This window comes from Saimiri boliviensis, chromosome 1 (genome assembly GCF_048565385.1).
Source record: "Saimiri boliviensis isolate mSaiBol1 chromosome 1, mSaiBol1.pri, whole genome shotgun sequence".
In the NCBI taxonomy this organism is placed as follows: Eukaryota; Metazoa; Chordata; class Mammalia; order Primates; family Cebidae; genus Saimiri; species Saimiri boliviensis.
In genome coordinates, this window is record NC_133449.1 from 52,936,309 (window position 1) to 52,941,197 (window position 4,889).

The window sequence follows — 4,889 nt, forward strand, 5'->3', positions numbered from 1 at the left end:
ACCAGGTAAGTCTGAGTTCTATTAATAGTTCTACCACTAACTGCTCTGTGCTTCAGACAAATCTCCTGACCTCTCTGGACTTCAAGAACATGAGTGTCTGTACTGGGCAGGAGTCTTCCTCTTTGTCTCTTTTTAAGAGATGGGTCTTACTATGTTGCCCAGGCTGTAGTGCTATTGTAGCGGCTATTCACAGGTGTGATCCCACTATTGATCTGCCCAAGAGTCTTAACCTGTTCTGTTTCCTACATGGGCAGGTTCACCGCGCTTAGGCAACCTGGTGGTCATCCACTCTTGGGAGGTCACCATATTGATGCCACTATGTTCAGACACCAGAATGGCACAGCACAGTACTGTCCAGAACTTCCAGCCTCAAGCAATCCTCTTGTCTCAGCCTCCCAAGTAGTTAGAACTACAGGCACACATCACTACCCCCTGCTAATGTTTTTCTTTTTATTTTTTTGTAGAGACAGGGGTCTCACTATGTTGCCCAAGATGATATCAGACTCCTGAGCTTAAGCAATCCTTCCTCCTTGGCCTCCAAAGCACTAGGATTACAGGTGTGAGCCACTGCACTCAGCTCGGAGTCTTCTTTACAAAGACCAGAAGCCATATTCCCACTTAACTCCTGAGCTTAAACCAAAATGGAAATTTCTAGTTCAAATAACTGGGAGGGGCACTAAGGCAAATACTGTGGCTCTGGGGCAGGACCCAAAGTCTGCAAGACTCTTCGTCTTTGTCTTTGCTTCACTTCTGCAGATAGGCTATATCCACATGGCAGGGAAGGTGGCCATTTGCAGCGCAAATCCAGATTTGGAAAGAGGTCTGGCTTCTCTCTCTCAACATCAAGAGGTTTTCATGAGCCCTGTTTGGTTCCAGTCAGACCTAGGTCACATGCTTGAGCCTATAGTGGGGGAAGTGGATTGTGTTACCAGCAAGGGGACAGAAAAGCCCGGTGGGCAGACAAAACAATAATTAATGTTATAGCTCTTTTAGAATTCCTCTAGCAGGCTTTCTGGTTTTTACCAGAAAGCTCCCTGAAAAATTGTTTCAAAAGAACAACAATAATTATTACAGTACCTACAATGCCTAAAGGCTTCATAGGTATGTGTGTACATTGGGAAAGACTGAGTCCTTAAAAATGCAGCATAAAAGTGACCAGAACAAGGCTTCGCCAATTCAATTATTATTATTATTAGGAACCAATCGTATGGTTCCTATTACATGTCAGGCTCTGCATTAGGCTGAGAAAATGTTTTTTGTTTGTTTTTTGTTTTTGTTTTTTAAAGATGGGGTTTTACCGTGATGGCCAGGCTGGTCTTGAACTGCTGACCTCAGGTGATCCACCCACCTTGGCCTCCCAAAGTGCTAGGATTACAGGCGTGAGCCACTGCGCCTGGCCTTTTTGTTTGTTTTTGAGACGAAGTCTTGCTCTGTTTCCTAGGCTGGAGTGCAGTGGCGTGATCTCAGCTCACTGCAGCTTCTGCCTCCCTGGTTCAGGTGATTCTCCTGTCTCAGCCTCCTGAGCAGCTGGGACTACAGGTGCATGTCACCACCCCCGGGTAATTAAAAAAATTTTTTTTCTTTATTATTATTATTTTTTAATAAAGATGGGGTTTCACCATGTTGATCAGGTTGGTTTCAAACTCCTGACCTCAGATGATCCACCCACCTCAGCCTCCCAAATTGCTAGGATTACAGGCAAATACTGTGGCTCTGGGGTGAGCCACCACGCCTGGACTTTTTTTGGTATTTTTAGAGAGACAGGGTTTCACCATGTTGGCCAGGATCGTCTCAATCTACTGACCTCATGATCCACCCTCCTCGGCCTCCCAAAGTGCTGGGATTACAGGTGCAAGTCACCATACCCCATCAGTATATGAGGGTTTTAAACTTTTTAATTTATTTTTATTTTAATTTTATTTTTTTAAAGATGGGGTTTCACCATGTTGGCCAGGCTGGGCTGGTCTTGAACTCCTGACCTCAAGTGATCTGCCCACCTCGACTTCCCAAAGTGCTGGGATTACAGGAGTGAGCCACCACGCCCGACTTTTTTTTTTTAAATATTTGCTGCCGCTGCCCATGTTGGCCGAGGGACCGGTCGGGCAAGGTGTTTTACCTTTAAGTGCAGGGATACATATGCAGGTTTGTTACAGGGGTAAACATGTGTCATAGGGGTTTGTTGTACAGATTATTTCATCACTCAGGTGTTAAGCCTCATACCCATTAGTTATTTTTCTTTATCTTCTCCCCCTTCCCACTCTCCCCTCTTCAATAGGTCCCAGTGCGGGTTGTTTCTCTCTACGTGCCCATGTGTTCTCATCACTTAGTGCCCACTTACAGATGACAACATGTGGTATTTGGTTTTCTGTGCCTGTGTTAGTTTGCTGAAGATAATGGCCCCCAGCTCCATCTATGTCTCTGCAAAGGACATGATCTCATACTTTTCCTATGGCTGCAAAGTATATGTTAAATCCATGCTTTGTTTTTTGAGACGAGGTCTTGCTCTGTTGCACAGGTTAGGGCGCAGTGATGTGATCACGGCTCACTGCAGCCTCAACCTTGCAGACTCAAGTAGCTGAGACTACAGGCACATACCACCACGCCCAGCTAATTTTTTGATTTTTTTGTAGAGATGGGGTCTCCCTACGTTGCCCAGGCTATTCTCGAACTCCAGGGCTCAAGCAATCCTTTCACCTCGCCCCCGGAAGTGCTGGGATTACAGGTGTGAGCCACTGCACCCAGTGTATACGCGTTATTTACATTGTTTCTCATCCTCACAGCAATCCTCAGACATATGTGTTATTAACCCCATTTTAAAAGTGGAGAGAATGGCTGGGTGCGGTGGCTCAACCCTGTAATCCCAGCACTTTGGGAGGCCAAGGTAGGCGGATCACTTGAGGTCAGGAATTCGAGACCAGCCTGGCCAACATGGTGAAACACTGTCTCCACTAAAAATTAGCTGGATGTGGTGGCAGGTGCTGGTAATTTCAGCTACTCAGGAGGCTGAGGCAGTAGAATCACTTGAACCTGGGAGGCAGAGGTTGCAGTGAGCCAAGATTGCACCAGTGCACTCCAGCCTAGGTGACAGAGTGACACTCAGTCTCAAAAAAATAAAATGGAAGTGGAGAGACTGAGGCTAAGATTACACAAGTAGTGAGTGACTGAGCCAGAATGAAACTTGGGTCCTTCTGTCCATGTTTTCACCAAAGCTCAGTCTGTCTCTTCAGAAACCAAAGCTGAAAGCCGCCAGAAGGTTGCTCAGACCGTGCTCTGAGCCACAGCAGGTGTGGCTTGCCGAGGCGTTCCTGCCCTTCTCAGCTGCACACTCCCTCAGCTCCCCTGTCCTATAGGCCCTCCCCAGCCACTGGAGACAGGTAACCTACTGTCTGTATGTAATACATGGGCTTCTTCACCAAACGGTGCATTTTTTTTTTTTTTTTGACAGAGTCTTGCTCTGTTGCCCAGGCTGGAGTGCAGTGGCACAATGTCAGTTCACTGCAACCTCCACCTCCCAGATTCAAGCAGATCTCTTGCCTCAGCCTCCCGAGTAGCTGGGATTACAGGCATAGCACTACCACGCCTGGCTAATTTTTGGATTTTTAGTAGAGATGGAGTTTTACTATGTTGGCCAGGCTGGTCTCAAACTCCCAAAGTGCTGGGATTATAGGTGTGAGCCATGCGCCTGGCCTCCAAACAGCACACTTCTCAAAGACTTAATCCCCTTGTTGGTGACCCTACCTGTAATTTTCTAGAGTCTGGCCTGCTGGGTGGGAGGAAATGGGGTTGGGATTGGAGGGATGCTGGCATGGTGAAAAATAAAAAGGAATCATCTCTCACCTGAATGATCAGAACACCTGCAGCCCCTAAATGTTCCCCCAGCCTCTGTGCGGCCCCTCTGAGCCATTCAACAGTATACAACCGGAGTGATGCTCCTGGGATATCATCATCTCTCCTGCACCCACCCCTGCTCAGAGCCTCTGTGGCTCCCCAGTGCCTTATGGAGGCCTCCCAGGCTCCTCCAGACCTAGCCGCTGCCGACCTCGCCAGCTTTCACCGCTGCCCCTTACACTTGGGAAGGCATGAGACTAGGAAGCCTCACCATAGGTGGCTATTTAAAATTAATTAAATTGTTAATGAACAATTCAGTTCCTCAGTCACACTGGTCACATTCCAAGTGCTCTATGACCCCCATTGGCTGGTGGCTACTGTACTGGATAATGCAGATACAGAACGTTTCTATCATCACAGAAAGTTCCACTGGACAGCACTGGATTGGACTTTTCTCTTAACAAAGGAGGCCCTTTTAAAGGAATGTTATCAGCTTTAGAGGAATCCAGAATAGACTTGACCTATTTGATGACTCTTTCAATAAATATTCGCCACCGACTGTATTCCAGGCCCTGAATACACAACAGTGGACAGTAGTAGCCGGTCTGTCCTGGGAGTGAGGAGGCGATGGCTTAAGTACCTGGGCCCAGGCTGGGGGAGCGGTCAAGGTTGCCTGGACACCGGGCCGTCTGCGCAGGCCTGCAAGCTGAGGAGGCACTGGGCAGGCAGGACGTTCCTTTTTTTTGCCCTCAGGCCCCAGTTAGAGGCTGTCCCACTGCCTGGCTGCTCCACCTCTCTTTCTCCCCGGGGAGGGGAGGAACACAGGCTAGTTCCTTGAGGTTAGTCCCTGAGCTGGGAAAAATCAAGACTCCCCGTTGGGCCATTAACTCAGGATCTATGAGCTGTAACTTGTACTCCCCCACCGCAGGCCTCGCGGCTGCCGGGCTCACTTAACAATAGGCTTCTGAGCCCCGGGCCTTTGTGGCCGGAGTGGAGAGTTGCTCTAGGGAAGTGGAACCTGCCAAGCCGTAGGTGGGTATACTGGGGGTCTGACTGTACCC

The 4,889-nt window shown here is 48.4% G+C and overlaps 1 non-coding gene across 1 annotated transcript; it reads left to right on the top strand.

Moving 5' to 3' along the window:
* Nucleotides 1-973: 973 nt before the first annotated feature.
* LOC120362194 (U7 small nuclear RNA) lies at nt 974-1,035 on the top strand. Its single transcript, XR_005578158.1, has one exon. It is a non-coding gene; the product is annotated as a U7 small nuclear RNA (small nuclear RNA).
* Nucleotides 1,036-4,889: the final 3,854 nt, after the last annotated feature.